Below are 20,639 nucleotides of genomic sequence, written 5' to 3'. Positions count from 1 at the left end.
ATGTGCATGACTTCATCAACAACTCCACTACGATAATATGTACTCACAGATCAGATGTCCAACACTAAACCAACCTTGCCTTGAATAATTTGTACAATCAAACTGACATTACAAAATTTGAAATGAAGACGAACGTGGGTAACAAAAAAGTCCTTCAGTAATGGCTCCTAGACCCTAAGTTCAACAAGCTGGATTCGATCGCAATTGGCATGCGCTGCATGATCACTAAAAACATCGACTTGACAATTGATACGGCAAACGGTACAACATCATGCATTGTCATGCCATAACACAGAACACAGAAGGTGAAGTTACATGTATCATTGTCCCCATTCATTGTATCAAAAATAACTACAAAAGAAGAAAGGCAAAACACACTCGATATCCACCTTCAATAATCTGAGTCGACGTTCTGCACTACCAACCATTTTTGATGAAAATTTCTTTTTGAAATACTTTCCATTTGCAAGAATTTACATGTAGCATGTATACTCGAAAAAACATTCATCAGTAGACATAGTAGTACAACCTCGCTTGGATATAATCTCAATTGTAACCATCCTTATAATCTCTAATAATTGATGCACTTAACTTTGTCTCCTCTCATAAACATTATAGCATTTTTCAAATGTATATCCCTTTCACGCAGTGCAGCCCTTGACAAATTAGTCATTCTCTTGTTCCCTTCAGTGCTAGATGCTAAATGTCAATTTTCATATGCCTTGTTACATTATATAGATGTTATATAGTAAGGCCCACCAAGCAAGACTAGTTATGTGTGAAACACCTCTTAGTGGGGAGAGTGTGGGGAGGAGGAACACTAATTGTAGAAATTCCTAAAGGCTCTCCATGAATGTAGAAACCGTGCTAGTCCTCCATTCATACCATGAGAAAAGAAGGTATTAAGCTATATATTTTGCACAAAAATTCTCTCTTTCCAATAAAAAACAAGCACATTTGGCACAAATTTCTTCATTTATCCATCTTTTTAGTGAACACAAACAGGGTGTGACCTCCCTTGCTTCTTCCTCCCACACCACCCACTCTCTTGGGTTCTTAGTGAGCTCTTACTACAAACACCTCTTAAAAATAGGATTTTCCATCATTAACTTGCCATGTGGCACTGATCAATAAGCTTTATCCAATGGTCCACAATTGCTCCCAAGATTCATGGTCTATAAAGGTCCAATAACTTGCCATGTGGCACTAATGGACAAGCTTTATCGAAAGGTCCAGAATTCATCCCAAGCAGTGTTCGGGAAAAATGTGTCTCAGCTTAATATCGTGCCGTTTTCAATTTCAAAATGGCTGGTTGAGGGCAAGGGGAAAGGGAGAAATTCCGCCCTAAAATAGTGATAAACAGTGTAAAAACCCGGAAAGATGACCTAATTTTCTAAAATTCATCCCAAGAGTTCCATGGTTTACTAATAAAAGGAGGCCAATCACTTGTCATGTAGCAAGTGTTATGCAACAGTCCGCAATTTCCCAAGAGTCCCATCACTATCAAGCTTTACTAAACTTGTGTGTCTTGCAGGGTCCTAAATGACATTTTCCACATTGCATTGTCACTAAAGGTCAAGGTAGCCACCAATCAATATTCTTTATTCTGACATCTCAAAGAGAGTGGATGTCAGCCTTTCATGCGAGGTTTGTATGGCGCCATAGACACCTTCACTCCTGCTTTGGGAACCACTTAGGGAATGGTCATGCGAGGCTTAGTTATTAGTTATTGATAACTATTCCAACTATGCACAGACAAAGCATTTAATGAAAAACTAAGCCTTTTGCATGGTCACGTGATGCTTAGTTATTCATTTATCCTCCCAACTATGCCTTCAACTTCACAACTATGCCAAATTCGGCAAAGTTACAAAGGGTAAGCTTAGTAAGTCATTTAATGCTTCTTTTTGCGTGTGACCAAGAATGAGGCTTAGTTATCTGTTCAAATAACTGATAACTAAGCCTCGCGTGACCATTGCCTTACCCCTTCACCCTTGGGTCACATCACAGTAAACGCTCTTGAGGTCCCTTCACCCCCTCTCAGGGGGTTACCCCCATGTCACTCCAGGAGGCCCTGAGGGATGGCCTCACTCAGCACCCTCAAACCACGGCTACTGCCTCTGGGCTAGTGGTTCCCATCAAACCCACGCAATCACAAGCTTCTCCAGCCCAGTATCAAGCTGTGAGGGATGGTCCGTTGCCCCAGCATCAGCACTTCAAAAGCTCACCCCCTCAAGCTATGCATCTTGCCCCACCAATGATGCCTCGGATTCATCCTGGACCCAACATGGGCATGCAGTTCAGAATAGTTCTTTCTCCCAGCTTCGCTCAAGTAGTTAATGGGCAGCATTATGGTGGCTATGTCCCTCACCTTCACAACCCAATGATTGGCTCGTCATCCACGACCACAGAAGTGAGGAAACTTTTCTCAGGGAACTCCCTCTAGGTAACATTCTGCACAATTTCTTTATTTCAAGCAATTGGCTTAATGTAGAACATGCTACTGCACTACAATACTGACATTGAGGGAGATAAAGCAAACCTCTTCCCCTCTAGGGAGGGAAGTCAGAGTCCTAAGCCTATTCAAGCCTCTCCTCCCTCTAGTCCTAGGCCAGACAACTCTAAACCTAGTGAAGATTCAGTATGCAGGACTACTCTATGGATAGACTTTGTAGATTACCGTGTTCACTACTACCCTTGGTTGGAGGAAATTGGGGGAAAAATAGGAAGAGTTACTGGACAAAAGTCCCGATGGGGGTTAATCCCAAATGGGACCCTCATCTATTGATAGAGGTTGATCTCAATCAGGACCTTAAACAAGAGATTCCCCTCAAAAACTCTTAGGGAGACCTTCTAAACATTCAAAAATTCCTCTATAGGAATTTGCCCAATGCCTGCTATCATTGCATGCAACAAGGACATTTGGTCAAAAATTGTCTCATCCTACATCATGTTGTCCCACTTGCTAAGAAGAGCACAGAAAAGGATAATGCCTTCCAACATGCCAATAGAAGGCAAGGGGGCCAAGGAAGAGGACAAAGATAACAACATATGATGGTGCAAAATTTATGGAACATGCTTAGAATATTGGTCAAGATTTTATCTTCTTTAAAATAGATTTTGATAAAGCATATGATAGGATGGATTGGGATTTCATATTGCAATCTTTGCATGATATTGGTTGTGGCAAAGTCTTTATCAGATATGTACACATTTTGCTTGCCAATGCTATTGCCAGGATAGCCGTAAATGGTCAGCTGTCAGATCCATAAGGCAAGGCTACCCCCTAGCCCCCTTGTTGTATGCTATCAGTTATGATGATCTTGGTTGGATTGTCAAAGATTGTATCAACAAAGGTCTTATCAAAGGGATACATATTTGTAACTCCCCTTCTCAGTTTTGTTTGCAACAGTTTGTAGATAACACAAATTCACTCATGTCAAATGATCTGAGGTCTTCACAAAATTTCTATGAATGCCTTAACATCTTTTGCTTGGCCAGTGGCTCAATAATCAATCATCCAAAGACAAGCTTCAAATGTTCAGATGGGTCCCTACCTAATCTGGTTGTTGAAGCAGGCTATAAAGAAATCAAGGATGGTGAAGTTTTCAGAATCCTAGGTGATTCAAGATCTCCTCATCTCAAAGATTTGACTAGATACTGGATAAATTTAAAAAGAAACTATTTGGATGGTAAGCAATGCAAGAATCCCTGTCTTCAAGACTTTTTGTCTTGTAGAATTACCTGCTCTAATCCCTAATCTAATTTTTGTGTTGTTGGAAGATGACTCAGGGCCAGCTCAACGAAGTTTTACAACTCTCTAGAAGATTTTTATGGGGAGGTACAAACACTTTCAACAAGATTTCCAAGGTCAAATGTGATGTTGTTGCCTCCTTGAAAGCCAAGGTGGTCTAGGCATTCTTAATATCGCCAAGCATGCCCACAAGCTAGTTGCCAAATGGATCACGAGGGCAGTGGATTCAGATGACTATTGGGCAGGCCTTATAAAGAGAGACATATACTCATTTTCACTAGTCTCTTACCCAAGTTGGAAAGGTTTCTCTCTCTAAGACATTATCACTTCTCCTTTTCCTTTTAAGCATGCAGGTTCAGAGCTGGTCAAAAGGATGTGGATCTTTTGGTTTGAGATAAAGCAGGAATCTAGCCTTCCCCCCTCACTAGGCTTTCAATTTTCATTTCTTTTCGTAGGACTCTGTGGATAGGACAACTGGCTAAGAAGCTTCAACTTGGCCTCACCAGAAACTATCACAAGTCCTTCAAGAAGGGTATACAAAACTAGAAGGATGTGTACAAGAACTATCAATGGATGTCTATTGAAAGCATAATGCATAAATATGGTATTTCCAACTCTGCTGTTGAAACTATATCAGTTAGAATCAGCAAGATGTAGGGAATATTGGTAATCATTACTAAAGGTTGTCCAAAAGCTTGAACACTCAAGAAAATTGCTAAAGTCATCTACCAGGCTTACAATCCCAACGGTAGACTTGATGAGAGCCTCAAGAAGAATCTTAACAGAAGGTGGAGTCTCAATTGGAGCATTAAGCAATGGCAGTATAGATTTTTTTATATTTTGGCTTTTCCACAAGCCATCAAGGTCAGCTTTTTAATGTGGTTGATTCTTCATCAGGCTCTTTGGGTAGGTGCCATTGCTAAGAGATTCCTTCAACTTCCTGATATATGCCTCAGATGTAATAAACAAGAGGAAACACTTGAACACTTATTCTTTTACTACCCTTGTAATTTAAAGAGTCTGAGGCTCATTCAACAGAAAATTCAGCCTCTTCACCCTACTCCAATCAGTACCAGAGATATGCTCATTGGTCACATCAAACATTTTGATATAGCTCTGTCATCAAATATCTAATATCTAACCAACCCAAATGATTTTCTCATATTAAACTGATCATTTAATATGGGATAATAAACGGGAACAAGGGTTAGAATATAGACATGTGCTTACGGATCTATCTCAATACGGGGCCAATGGGTAAAGGGGCCCAAATGAGAGATGGTCTGTCAAAGATCAAGGTTAACTAATGAAGCTTAAAAGACCTTAGGGTTAGCTTCATTAAAGACCTCCAATGGTTAGTGTTAAAAGTCCTTTTGACCTTAAGCAAGCTAGGGTTGTGCTTGAGGTGAGAACCTTAGGCAAGCTAGGGTTGTGCTTGAGGTGGAATCCGATCTAAACTTAGGCAAGCTAGAGCTGTGCTTGAGGTGGAAATCCAACCTAAACTTAGGCAATCTAGGTTTGTGCTTGAGGTGAGAACTCCACCTAAGGTGCTTGTCATACTTCATGACTAAGGTACTTGAGGTACTTGTCACATTTAATGAGGAAGTTTCTTGAGAAGCTTCCTATGCATGGGAGGTAAGATGCTTGAGTCAAAAAGAGAACCTACTCACTTAATGAGGAAGTTGCTTGAGAAACTTCCTATGCATAAAAATCTCAAAGTTATGGGAATTCTAAAAGAGCACATGGGACACATGTCAGACTCTCACTAAGCTTAACCACATGGGTGCTTGAATGCTATTGGTTGGGCTAAAGAGGGGTCCAATGAACTTTTACTTCCACCTAACAAATATCTAGATATATTCAAGCTCTCTGTCTCTCTAAGGGATAAGGAGGACACTTGTCAAAAGACTACCCATGTGCTTGACTACAGGATGCATGTGATTGGCTAAGGGGAGAGGGGTCCAATGAGCTTGTAGCAAGTAAGTAAGGAGGGGGGGTTCTAGGAGGATATACACCATCACACACACACTCACTTGAGACACAATTCTCACTCGGTGAAAGTTGAGGAACACCACCTCCTTCTCCAAGCTTGTGAGAGTGAAAGCCTACACCAACACTCTTGGCTATGGAATGCAAATCTAACCAAGAGTCATGCTTCAATGCTTAAGCTTTCCATCTTCTCCATCTCCATTACTATGCTATTATGTATGCTAGCAAGAAGAGTAATGATAAGTGAGGAACTACTTCTTTCTCCTATGGAATGTTTCTTCTTTCTCTTCCCTATCCTCATTCTCCGCTAGCTCTCTCCACCTTCAAAGGTGTTTGAGGCCTTGGGACTGAGGCTTGGGATAGTTAATTTTTTCTTCAAGTTTATGTTATGTTTGTGATGCATGAGCTTTCCATCTTCATTGCATCACCTAGGTCACAAGGAACACAAAGATTGTATTGTACCAAGTCTCTCTTGATGGGAGAAACTATAATACAAATGCCTATTGGAGGGGGGACCGGCTCCATATGAATCCGGTCTTTAACTATTGTCATGTTCTCTAAACTCTCTCTCCCTTGCAAAAGTATTGTTCATGCCAAATTAACTAAGTATCATGTTTAAGTTGCTACCATCAACTAAGTTCACCCGTTATGCTCACAAAGTAATCTCTTAACAAGTGCTTTACCTAATTTCCTAATTCTGCTACTTCCAAAGTTCATAGGCAATTTCCATTACATTGGTATCAGAGCATTTGGTTTCTCTTTTCTTGCTTAAGAAGAGAGGTCCTTAAGTAGCCTATTAATGATTGATTTTGTTAACTATATTAGGGTAAGTGGGACTGAGATCTATTATCGGTTTTGTTGAGCCCACTATGAGGGATATGCTGCACACCTCGGAAGCTTTGGATTTAATAATGGAGTCTTTTTACACTTGCCTACGGCTTTACTATTATTGAGCCGTAAGAAGTCGGAAAGGAGCTATCCCTTGACAGCTCTGCTATGTTAGACTTACTTCACTACTCTCTATAATTAACCAATTCGAGCCGTGGGTGTAGATACTTAAGTGCCTATTTTCAAAGGCTAAGAGAAGTAGCAACTGAGATTTTGAATTGCCAAAGCATACACTAAGTAAACACATAAGTTTAATTAGCATGGCTGACAATAATCAAGAGAGGAGAATGAACATTGATAACTTTGATTTTGCACATGAAGGTGCCAATGATGATGCTTCCATGTTTGTTAATTATCTTGTCATCACTAGGTTGCAACAAGCTATGGGCAACCCCACTTTGCGAGCCGAAGGTACTCAACAACTTCGTGCTTATGGGATTTCCTTTCCTCTCCAAGAGGAGAGAGAGCTTACGAGGCCTCTTGAAGAGACCCCCAAAAGAAGACTCTCTCCCATACATCCAAAGATCAAGAAAGCAATGAATCCCTAAATTCCTCCGAAGATGTGGCTCCACGAAGAAGGAAGACTAAACGATCGCCAACTCCTTTTAAGAGAAAACGGTTAACCCATAGTCCTTCTCCTCATCACTCCAAAAGGGAAGAGAGGAAACCAAGGAAGAAAAGGGCAAGAAAGAGGTCACCCTCTTCTCCTTCTTCTTCACCTTCCTCCTCTACCAATGAAAGCTATGGCTATTCTCCTAGAGAATACAAGAGGGGAGGACATCGCAAATCATACCCTGTATGGCGAAAGTCACAAAAGCTCAAGAAGTTCAAAGAGGGAGGAAAGAGTATATCTTTTCTCACCTATGATGGCATCTTTGGTGCTACCGACAAAGTATTGGCCTTCATCCAAAAATTCGATGCGGCCTTTGGAGACGAGGGCTTCACGGAGTCCTCCAAGCTACGTCATGTAGCTATGCACTTCCAAAAACCGGCTCGTCAATGGTGGGCTAGCCTTCGAGGCAATGGTGAAGCACCAAAGACATGGAAAACTCTGAGTTTCCATCATGAAGCAATTCTTTGCAAGTGATACAAATGAAAAAGTGCTCACCGAATGGCGGAGTTTAAGGCTTCTCTCCCATGAATCTATCCATAAATATGTAGAAAAGTTTTGCGATTTACATCTCAAGGCTACCGTCTTTGAAAAGATAGACTTTGCTGAGCAGAAACAACAATTCTGTGCGGGATTACCTGAAGAGATGACCGAGTATGTCAACTCTCCACAGTCTGACTCTATTAGCAAAGTAATCCAACATACCATGGTTGCTTCACGCATCAATTTCCAACAAGGGGTTAGACGGAATGTCAAACCGATGGAAAATAAAGACAAAAGTGATGCAATGGGAAAAATTAATGCCCAAAATTTTTCCCACGGCCATTCCAACAACAACAACAACAATCGGTCCAAGGAGAAAGGAGTTTACAAAGGTAAAAATAAACTCTCTCCTGAAGATCTTGAAACTTTTCTCAAGGATCACAAATGTTTTAAGTGTGGGGAGCAAGGACATGGCTATTGTTCTTGCCCCAAAAGAAATGCTCGCAATGGGACTCCTACAGCCTCCACTATCGAAGCTCCAAAAGAGGATACTCATTGCAAAGGATCACCTCTCTCCTATGCTTGTAGAAAGGTAAGGGAGCATGATGCTTTCATCTTGTCTGACCATGGTTCTGCTCTCAACTTCATATCAATGGAGTTGGCCACCAAGTTGGGCATTCAAGCTTTTGAGATGGGAGATGCTGTAACGGCCGATGCCACTTTCAAGGGACAACAAGCCTCCATCACTCCCTTGATTGGGACCTTGAGGCTTCATGTCCAAAGCTATGTCGACAAAGAAGACTTCTTCATCTCTCCTCTCCAACATGAGGATGTTATCCTAGGGATACCATGGTTCAACCGCATGGCTGCCAACATGAAGTTCCCTGAAAGGAGAATCTACTTCACCTACAGGGGAAAGAATATGTATATAGATGCTAATGAGTCTGGTCGTACTATACCACTTGTAAATCCTCTCGCCCTTGATAAATCAATGAAAAGCTCAGTTTCTGCATACATGATTTTTGTCAAAGAATCCCTAAAAGGTCATAATGTTTCATCAAAGGTGAATGGTAGGAATCAAAAAGAGTTAGACTTGTCTAACTTTCTAAAAGGATTCCAAGATGTATTCATCGATGATATCCCTATGGACTTACCTCCAAAACGAGGGGATGATGACCATCGAATTGAGCTCCTATCAGGAGCTCACCGCCTAACAAAACTCCTTATCGAGTTTCACAAGCTCCACAAGAGGAGATCATGAGGCAAGTACAAGAATTGGTAGACAAAGGAATGGTGAGGCCTAGCTCCTCTCCCTTTTGCTCTTCAGTCCTTTTAGTGCAAAAGAAAGATGGTACATACCACATGTGTGTGGACTATCGCGCACTAAACCATATCATTATCAAAAACAGATTTCCCGTACCCCGGGTAGAAGATCTATTTGATAAGCTACAAGGATCTATTTGATAAGCTACAAGGCTCTACCTACTTCAGTAGGATTGACCTTAAAAGTGGATACCATCAAATAAGGATAGTGAATGAAGATATCCTTAAGACCGCCACTAGAAGAGGCTATTCATATTAGCGACGCTCAAAAACAAAATTCCCGGCGTCGCTATGAGCGTCGCAAATTTACAAGTAAATTTGCGACGCTCATAGCGACGCCGGCTGGGCTAAAAAAAATAACAGAGAGCGCCCAAAAACTCAGATCTCATATCTAAGTTTTTCGGCGCCCTCAAGCAAGGAGCAGGTAACGCTCTCCCTCTCTCTCTCTCTCTCTCTCTCTCTCTCTCTCTCTCTCTCTCTCTCTCTTTCTTCTCCACACACACACACACACACACACACACACACAAACACGAGGAGAGGAAGGAGAGCCAGGTATGCTCCTTCCCTCTCCTCACTCTCATGTTCCCTTCCCCTCTTTCTCTCTCCCTCTCTCTCTCTCTCTCTCTCTCTCTCTCACACACACACACACACACATAGTGTTTTTAAGAGAGAGAGAGAGAGAGAGAGAGAGAGAGAGAGAGAGAGAGAAAGAGAGAGAGAGAGAGAGAGAGAGAGAAAGAGTACAAACATAAACAAAAACGCACACACACATACATAAACAAAGAATGCACACACACATTGAGAGAGGAAAAGAGAGAGAGAGCATGCATAAACAAAAAACGCACACATTGGGAGAGGAAAAGAGAGAGAAAACATGCATAAACAAAAAAACGCACACACATTGAGAGAGAAAGAGAGAGAAACTAATTTAACGTCGTAGGAAACTAATTAAAATTAAAATACCTATAGATCTAGCCAACGAGGAGTTGAACTCAAGACCTATTATTCAAGAGGGAAATGGCATAACCAATCTATCATACTTGGCATGGGTGATAGAAAGGTTATACCATTTATCTCTTTTTATTGGCACACACATCCACACACGCGCACACACACAAGAAGAAGAGAGTTATAACGTCGTAGGAAACTATCCTAAAAGACGTTAAAGATTAGGTTAGATGTAGACTTACGTTAAATTAGATTTAGGTTTATTTAAGTTAAATTAGATTAGATTTAGGTTTATTTTTAGTTAGATTTACGTTTATTTACGCTAGATTTAGATTTACGTTATATTAGATTAGATTTAGGTCTCCATAGACTGCGATGCCTGCATGAAGCGGGTGAAGAAAGCCCTCAATGGAATATAGGGTATTGCTGCCTTCACTCATGGTGGGCTCCGTCGATCCAAAAGTACTGGTGAAATGTCTTCAGAAGATAGGGAAGAAGGTGGATCTTCAGGGCGGCAAGAGTCACTACATCCCCGACAATGACCATCTAGACAACCTCTAGTCATTCAACAGCAACTTCAAAGTTAGTAACAAGAGCAAGAACGGTCCAAAGGGCCAATTGCTATCGTCAGATGTGGATGGAGATGAGGCAGCTTCACCGTCGGAAGTTAACTCTCACATCTTTAGTGATGAGAATGCCAACTCTTGCCGAGTTATGTGAAAAATTATGTGTTAAATCAGTTTTAAGGTTCTTATAATCCCTGTTAGTTTAGTTCTTTGTTTTTAATATAACATAATTTAAGTTAGATTTAGATTTATGTTATATTATATTAGACTTAGGTTTATTTAGGTTTACCCACACACACACACACACACACACACAAGAAGAAGAGAGTTTTAACGTCGTAGGAAACTATCCCAAAAGACGTTAAAGATTAGGTTAGATGTAGACTTACGTTAAATTAGATTTAGGTTTATTTTTAGTTAGATTTACGTTTATTTAGATTTACGCTTATTTACGTTAGATCGAGTCCACGCAAGAATTACTTACGGTTTAGGGTTTAGAGTTAGACGAACAGTGAAAAGATCTACTGTGAAAAGATGTTAAGATGTTGTGAAGTGCTACAGCTAGAGAAGAGGCAAAGGGGTTTTGTCCACTACATGCAGTATCATGTAGACGTGGGTCTGTAGATTTCTTGTACCCACAAATATAGGTATTGACCAATAAAGTCGAGATTATAACCCGGTGGTTCTGATCTTCGTGCACCTCTAGACCGAGGTGTGCGGGGATTGGACATGACTAGAGAATGTGAGGTAGAGAGAGAGAGAGAGAGAGATAAGACGAAGAATGCCAATAGAATATTAAATTTGTTGTCCAGGTTATAAGATTTTTATCCTCATTATGAGTAGTGACGAGGATGTGGGACCGTCCAACCGAAACACCTATCTCTCAACGAGGGTCTTATGTCCTTGTAATCAATGCAAGCATGCTGTGCGACGGACAAGACGTGTTTCTTTGCAGCACGTTCGCGAATTTGGCGAGTTCGATCCATCTATTATAGATCAAGTTGTTGCCAATTATAACTAGTCGGACTCTGACGCTGGCCAACAAGCAGCAATCTTGCAACCCAATAGACGTGTTCGCAGGCGCTTTGGTCAAGCAGCATATGTGAGGCCACAAGATGTAGCCTCTGACAGCTCGGGGGATGATCATGCAGAGCACATTCCCAACGAGGCAATGTTTGAGTCCGAGATTGATGAAATGATCGAGATGATCATGGATTCAGAAAGGCTTATCTATGATGATATGAAAAGTGAAGCCGATACGCCATTGTATAATCTTTGTTCGTTGTAGTATAAGTCATACACAGTAGCATGGTGTAAAGGTCGACATTTTAGGGTGGAACGGATCGACAAAAAGCGTTTTACTCAAGATTGTGGAATCATGGCAAAATTTGAACAGTCTAGTCGACGACGTTCCTCTGATGCAGATCCTGTGGTGGTGGAACTCACTTACTTTGGCACGCTACAAGAGATTTTGAGGATCGATTACAGAGGATTTTTTGTCGACTTGTTCGACGTGCAATGGTTCAAGATAATCATGGAGGGTCTCAACGCTACTGTGCGTAGAGGAGAGTCTGGTTTTCTTGAGGTGGATTCTACTAAGAAATGGACTGACCTAAGAGACACTTTCGTACTACCCGAGCATTGTGAACAAGTAAGTATGTAAATAGTTAACATCCCCCTTTTACAAGTTATGTGCTTGAAAGCTCTCATGTAAGTTATGTGGCTCTGGCAGGTAATATTTCATCCTACAAAGTCTACATCAAACTGGTGGTACGTCATAGAGGTAGCCCCTCGTAGTGCAAGGACGTATGAAGGCTACCATGTGCCAATCACAACGGCATCAATGGAGGAGATCAGAGAAGATGCTCAATCAGAAGCCGCTGCGGTGGTGCCAGACGAGCATCAAGATGCTACTACTCTATATGGGGTGCATGCAGAGGAGCTACAAAATGAAACAGAGGATATGTGTTTAAATGGAGAGCTCTATATAGATATAGGAAGTTATTCTGAGTTATGCGAGGATGAGAGAGAGATCTCTTAAAGCCACAAATTGTATTTGAACAATTTTTCTCCGTGTTGTAAAAGCTCTGGCTCTCTAAGTACCTTCCATGGTGTATAACGCTCTTTTCTACTCACGCTCACATCTTTTGATTGAAAATTCTGAGTTTTCGACTTGCCTCTTCTATCACTCAATTCATTGCGTCATTGTATTTATATGAGTCATTACGTCATTGTATTTAATGATCTTTGCGTCATTGTCTACTCTATTCATTCAATATTAAGTTTAAATATTCGTGTGTTTAATGCAGGTATGGATGATGAGGAGTTTCTTTCTTCTTTGTCACCGCAGCAGAGACAGTGGTACGTGGAGCGTCATCGCTCTGGCGCATCATCGCGCGTTCCTACTCCATCCGTATCTCCCTCTCTTTCGGAGCATTCGGCGCGCTCCGAAGCTTCGGCGTCGACGAGACGATCTTCACACTCGTCTAGACACCGGCGCTCTAGTGGTGGCGGTGGCGGTTGTTGTGGGGATTCCGCCGCCGATGCCTCCACACCGCCTCGTGTTTGACGAGGCACTTTACCCTCCCCTTCTTTGTCCGTCCCCACACCAGCCACAGCATCGCCATCTACGCCAGGTTTTGCGCGGCTGACTGTTCCTAGCAGCTACACACCTCTACCTACTCCGCCAGGAGCCACCCCACTCGACACTCCTCGCTTCGGGGCCCAGCGCCGGTGGAGACACCTGACGTCCGTACCCCCATCGACATGCCGCTAGAGACCCCTGCCGGGACACCCAGGTTCACGCGTCACCGGCCAGAGGGCTTGCCTTACTCCGTCGACTTCAGCGGCGGCATCATCATGGATGATGACGGCAAGAAGGTGATCTCGCGCATGCGTGGTCTTTGCTCTCAGCTGTTTAGACACTACATACTAAACAAATGGAGTGAAGTACCAAGTGATTTAAAAAACAGAGTCATCAGCATACTTCATGATGAGTTTCCCGTTCCAACACGGGATCAGCGCTTCAATGAAGACCTGATGAAGATTCGAATGCGCGAATACTGCAAACACAAGAGTTCCGAAGTGCAAAAAGCAATCAAGCATGGGTGGAACAGGCCAGATTGGCTGGCCAAAGAAGATTGGAAGAATGCGAAGAAAGCAGCGCGCGAGAATCCCGACAAGTGGAAGCAACAAAAGGATGCAGCCAGAGCGCGAGTAGAAGTAGGGAGCTCGCACCACTTGGGGAGCGGTGGATGGGCATCATTTGAGGTCGATTTTGTAAGTGTTTTCGCATTGCTCTTTATGTTCGATAGTTTAGGGTTTATGAGTTTTTTAATTCTAACATAATGAAATCTTTGTATGTTTTGACAGTGGTCGATGACAGGACGTGATCCCACACCGTACGAGCGCGAGTACGCAGGCAGGAAGGGCTTAAACGCCCTGATGGACATTCTCAGTTCTCGCGGCGGCATGGTTAGTATTAGGGTTTACTCTTTTCTATTTTTTGTATTGTTTTATAAATGTCATTATATGTTTATACTTACTGAAAGCTGTCCTATTGTCTTTTTTTGCAGAATCCGACAGATACGCCGCTTGGACGCGATGAGATGTCTGACTAGACGACGTCAGTTTAGCCGTAGCTAGATAGCATTAGTTTAGGGTTTCTCATAGCTTATGTATCATGAGACGGATTTATACGTCTTTTTGAACCATGTATATTATTACATTTGTCACCGGAGTTCATTTTGCCAATCAATTCTTTATGTCTATGATGTTGTACAATTGTCATTATTACATTTTCCAATCAATTCATTTTGCCTATGATGTGTACAATTGTCAATTTTACGCTTGTCAATTTTGCAAACAATGCGTCTTGTGGGTGACTATTTTGGGTCTATTATCTACCCTTGCACTTTTTTTAAAAAGTGAATCAAGTACAATATGCTTGATGGGTGGCAGGGCATTCAATGCCCTATCACCAAAAAAAAATCTCTCGGTCGTCGCTATAACCGTCGCTATTTATGGCTCTGTAGCGTCGCTATGAGCGTCGCTATAGACTTCTGTGTAAACGTCGCTATAACCGTCGCTATGACCGTCGCTATATAACGACTCTTATAGCGACGCCTATAGTGTCGCATATAGCGACGCTCTCGTAGCGACGCTATTAGCGACGGTTTTAGCGACGCCGGGGGTTATAAAAACCTAGTGTATTTTCGTCATTAACAGCGTCACAAGAGCACACAACCTCTTGTAGTGCGCGTTTCGTACAACGTTTGGCCTTTATGAATATGTAGTCATGCCTTTTGGCTTGACTAATGCACTAGCTACATTCAATCGATTAATGGAAAAAAAAATTAGACCCTACCGCAAATTCACTGGAGTGTTCCTTGATGATATCATCATCTACTCCAATTCCTTGGAGGAACACAAGCAACATCTCCAAGTGATTTTTCAAGAATTAAAGGAGAATAAGTTTTTTCTCAATCAAAAGAAAAGTGAATTTTTTCTTCAAGAGATTCAATACTTAGGTCATATTATCTCTCAAGATGGTATCCGTATGGATCCATCAAAGTTGGAGGTAATAAAAGCATGGCCTAATCCAAGGAATCTACATGAGCTAAGAAGCTTTATTGGTATGTGTGCATACTATAGACGCTTCATAGTAAAATTCTCTCAAATAGTAGGACCATTACATGACTTAACAAAGAAAAACGTTAAGTATTCATGGACTGCTAAGGAGCAAAGTGCTTTTGACAAGCTCAAAGAGAAGCTTATCTCCCAACCAGTTCTTATGCTTCCGGATCTCTCCAAGCCATTTGAGGTCCAATGTGATGCTTGTGGTGATTGCCTTGGAGCTTCAAGAAGGGCATGCCATAGCATATGAGAGCCGAAGGCTTAACACGGATGAACGGGTCTTAGGCATTTATGAGAAAGAGTTGTTAGCTATTCTACATGCCCTAGACACATGGAAGCACTATCTATTGGGGACTCCATTCATCTTACGAACAGACCATCATAGTCTCAAGTCCTTCATGACGCAAACAAAGCTTTTCGACAAACAAATGAGGTGGACAAATTTTCTTTCACAATTTAATTTCCACATTGCTCACACTGCACTTTCACGATGACCAAAAGTTAATGTTGTGTCAATAGCAACTCACAATGATCTATCTTCTATGATAGATGAGTATGCTACTGATTCTGACTTTAAAGACATAATGTCATCCCTTGCCTTGGGGAAGAAAGAGGAACCATTCACCTTGCAGGATGGTTATCTTCTCCATGGCAATAGGCTATGTGTTACCCACTCCCTTCGTGAGAAATTCATGTATGAATCCCAGGCTCCTCCCTATGCAGGGCATAGAGGCATTCAACCTACTCTTCGAGGAGTAGAGACGTACTTTTATTGGCCTACCATGAAAGTGGACATACAAGAGTATGTTTCAAAATGTGTAGTATGCCAAAAGACCAAGTATGATAGAGGGAAGCAACCTGGATTACTCCAGCCATTGCCAATTCCTAATTCACCATGGGAGAGTATATCCATGGATTTTATCTTTGGATTACCAAAATCTATCCATGGGAATACGAGAATATGGACAATAGTCGACAGGTTTAGCAAGCAAGCACATTTTATCCCTGTCAAGAAGACTATTAAGGCACACCAAATGGCAACTCTTTTCATATCACAGATTTTCAAACACCATGGATTGCCAACGTCTATCGTGTCAGATAGAGATCCTAGAATGACCAATAATTTCTGGAAAGGTCTTTTTGAAAATCTAGGTACAAGATTGAATTTCTCTTCGGCCTATCACCCACAAACAGATGGCCAAAGTGAGATAGCCAATCTTACGATTCTTGATCTACTAAAGACCTATGTCACAGAAGTAAATCAACGCTCACAATGGAAAAATTACTTACCTCTTGTAGAGTATGCGTATGATAATACTATCCATACTTCTACAGGAAAAGCACCTTTTGAAATCATAGAGGGAATACCTAAAAGTCCCTTGCTACTCAAAGTACATGGGAAGATCTTCGCTGCCGATGAGTATAGCCGTGACCTGCAAACATCTTTTCAAAAGATTAAGGAGGCTATATCCATCTCCCAACTAAGGCAAAAAGCTGTTGCTGACAAGCATAGAAGGGCCTTAACGTTCAAAGAAAATGATTGGGTCTTACTTAAGTTTCCTAAGGCTCGATTGAGGCAAACGACGGGCAAAAACCCTACAGGCCATCAAAAGTATCATGCTAAACTAGCAAAAAGATACTATGGTCCTTTTCAAATTTTGAAGCCAATCAATGAGATAGCTTATCAACTCATGTCACCTAACCATTGGCTCATACACAATACTTTTCATGTGAGCCTACTCAAGCCCTACAAAGGAGAGCCTCCAAATGAACCAATTATTGAAGACCCTCCCGAAATCGAAGATCAAGAAGAGGTACTACAACCCGAAGCTATTCTTCGGCATGAAGACAAGGTACTACGACATGGTAAGATTATCCGACGGTATCTTATTAAGCTCAAAAATTATTCTTTTGAAGATGCTAGATGGATGCAAGGAATCCAGCTTAAGGATAGTATGAACCTTGTCAACGCTTATAATGCTACATTAGAGTAACCAAATGTACATGTTTCTTTCAAATGATTAATGTTTTTGTCTTATAAGACTAATTCTCTCTTTATTGTGCACAAATTTAAGTAGTATACATACTAAGAATCATGTTTGGGATGACGAAGTCTTTCAAACACCATGTAGAATTTGTCACTCTACTTAGGAGGATGAAATGGACTAAAGAGCAGACATGCTTGCGGCAGCTATGTCTCCCAAGCACCAAATGGATTAGTCATCCATCTTGGCATGATGTCGTAGGGTAAAAAGGGATCCTATACCCGCTAAGACAAATTGACTAATGGCTATGACTTTATCTCTTTTACCTCATAGTCGAGGATGACTATGATTTCAAGAGAGAGATAATGTCATCAAATATCTAATATCTAACCAACCCAAATGATTTTCTCATATTAAATTGATCATTTAATATGGGATAATAAATGGAAACAAGGGTTAGAATATAGACATGTGCTTACGGATCTATCTCAACACGGGGCCAATGGTAAAGGGGCCCAAATGAGAGATGGTCTGTCAAAGAGCAAGGTTAACTAATGAAGCTTAAAAGACCTTAGGGTTAGCTTCATTAAAGACCTCCAATGGTTAGTGTTAAAAGTCCTTTTGACCTTAAGGAAGCTAGGGTTGTGCTAGAGGTGAGAACCTTAGGCAAGCTAGGGCTGTGCTTGAGGTCGGAACCCGATCTAATCCTATGCTTGAGGTGGGAACCCGACCTAAACTTAGGCAAGCTAGGGATGTGCTTGAGGTGGAAACTCCACTTAAGGTGTTTGTGATGCTTGATGACTAAGGTACTTGAGGTACTTGTCACATTTAATGAGGAAGTTGCTTGAAAAGCTTCCTATGCATGGGGGGTAAGATGGTTGAATAAAAAAGAGAACCTACTCAGAATTTGCTTGAGAAACTTCCTATGCATAAAAATCTCAAAGTTAAGGGAATTCTAAAAGAGCACATGGGACACATGTCACACTCTCACTAAGCTTAACCACATGGGTGCTTGAATGCTATTGGTTGGGCTAAAGAGGGGTCCAATGAGCTTTTACTTCCACCTAACAAATATCTAAATATGTTCAAGCTCGCTCTCTCTCTCTCTCTCTCTCTCTCTCTCTCTCTCTCTCTCTCTCTCTCTCTCTCTCTCTACGGGGTAAGGAGGACACTTGTCAAAAGACTACCCATGTGCTTAACTACAGGATGCATGTGCTTGGCTAAGGGGAGAGGGGTCCAATGAGCTTGTAGCAAGTAGAATTTTCGCCCAAAGCAAGGAGGGGGGGTGCTAGGAGGATATACACCATCACACACACACTCACTTGAGACACAATTCTCACTCGGTGAAAGTTGAGGAACACCACCTCCTTCTCCAAGCTTGTGAGAGTGAAAGCCTACACCAACACTCTTGGCTATGGAATGCAAATCCAACCAAGAGTCATGCTTCAATGCTTAAGCTTGCCATCTTTTCCATCTCCATTACTATGCTATTATGTATGCTAGCAAGAAGAGTAATGATAAGTGAGGAACTACTTCTTTCTCCTATGGAATGTTTCTTCTTCCTCTTCCCTATCCTCATTCCCCGCTAGCTCTCTCCACCTTCGAAGGTGTTTGCGGCCTTGAGAATGAGGCTTGGGATAGTTAATGCTTTCTTCAAGTTTATGTTATGTTTGTGATGCATGAGGCTTTCCATCTTCATTGCATCACCTAGGTCACAAGGAACACAAAGATTGTATTGTACCAAGTCTCTCTTGATGGGAGAAACTATAATACAAATGCCTATTGGAGGGGGGAGCGGCTCCATATGAATCCGGTCCTCAACTATTGTCATGTTCTCTAAACTCTCTCTCTCTCTTGCAAAAGTATTGTTCATGCCAAGTTAACTAAGTCATGTTTATGTTGCTATCATCAACTAAGTTCACCAGCTATGCTCACAAAGTAATCTCTTAACAAGTGCTTTACCTAATTTCCTAATTCTACTACTTCCAAAGTTCATAAGCAATTTCCATTACATAGCTCTATGGAATCTATGGAGATCCTCCTTACTTTGGCATTTGTGGATTTCTAGAAATGAAGCACTATTTTAAGGCAAAACATCTGATCCTTGTTTCCCTCTTGAGTTTGACATTCAAAGACTCAACAATTATGCTTTACATTGTATGCAAGAGATCCCTAGCTCTTCCTTGTTTCATGTATTGAAGGAGTATAGGTGGCCACATTGGGCCTCCACTCTTCTCTCCCTGTACTCTCCCCAAAGGCTTGTGATGGCTTTCCCATGTTAGTAGATTAGATTTTCTCTTTTCTTGGGCTTCCCAACCCCTACTATTGGGACTTGTATTCTTTCTGCAGTTTTTCTCTGTTAATTAAATACACTTTTCCTCAACAACAACAAAATTATTCTCCTCCTCGCTATATATATATATATATATATATATATATATATATATATATATATATATATATATATATATATATATATATATATATATATATGTATATGTATATGTATATGTGTGTATGCAACCCACCATTGAGGATCCTCACTCGAATCTTGACTAGCTGAAACAAGCCCTATTTTATTTTTACCACAAATACAGGAACCTATGTGCATAGCCAAAATGTGTGCACCAAAATTTGAGGAATTCTATCGTGTGTGTGTGTGTGTGTGTGTGTGTGTGTGTGTGTGTGTGTGGGGCGTGCGTGCGTGCGCTCGCTCTCTCTCTCTCTCTCTCTCTCTCTCTCTCTCTCTCTCTCTCTCTCTCTCTCTCTCTCTCTCATGAGAGAAAAAATACGCACAAATTTAAATATAAGGGTGAATCTGCACAATCAAGGGTAAAACCTCAACCCCCTATCGTCAACAAACGATGCCTATGAGTCTCAACTTTGTCGAAATTGGCAAAGGTGGAAAACAAATCTTATACCTCGGCCAATCTAGACAATCTGTCAGTTTATGCTAGTTGCAGGTTAGCAGAGCAAACGAAATAGATGACGGAGGTTGTACCCTGTGCAGACCCGCTCTAATTAAATAAAGGGAAAATTACCAAAATACCCCTCTAATTTGTGGAAATTTCCAATATACCCCTCAAATTTCAAAAATTCCCAAAATACCCTTGTATCTATTTTCGTTGGATTCTTCAAGATTTTCTAATCTTTATTCGTGTTTGACAATTGAGATTGGTTTTTGAGTGCTTAGCATGTAATTTGTCGCCAATTACCTCGCAAAAAAAGGTGAAATATGTCTAAAAATAATGAAGCAATTCATCTCCAAAGCCTACATAACCAACTCAAATTTTAGTTTTAGCATCCTGTATGGCAATCACTCTTCTTATGAAAAGCTACAAATTTTTTTGTTTTGGGAGAAATTTACTCTCACAACCAAGGGGTATTTTGGGAATTTGGAAAATTTGAAGGGCATTTTAGGAATTTATGACAAATTATGGGGGTACTTTGGGAATTTT

Source organism: Adiantum capillus-veneris, chromosome 16 (assembly GCF_014529385.1).
Source record: "Adiantum capillus-veneris isolate H3 chromosome 16, ASM1452938v2, whole genome shotgun sequence".
NCBI lineage: Eukaryota > Viridiplantae > Streptophyta > Polypodiopsida > Polypodiales > Pteridaceae > Adiantum > Adiantum capillus-veneris.
The sequence above is the reverse complement of the archived record's forward strand: the minus strand, read 5'-3'. Positions refer to the sequence as shown.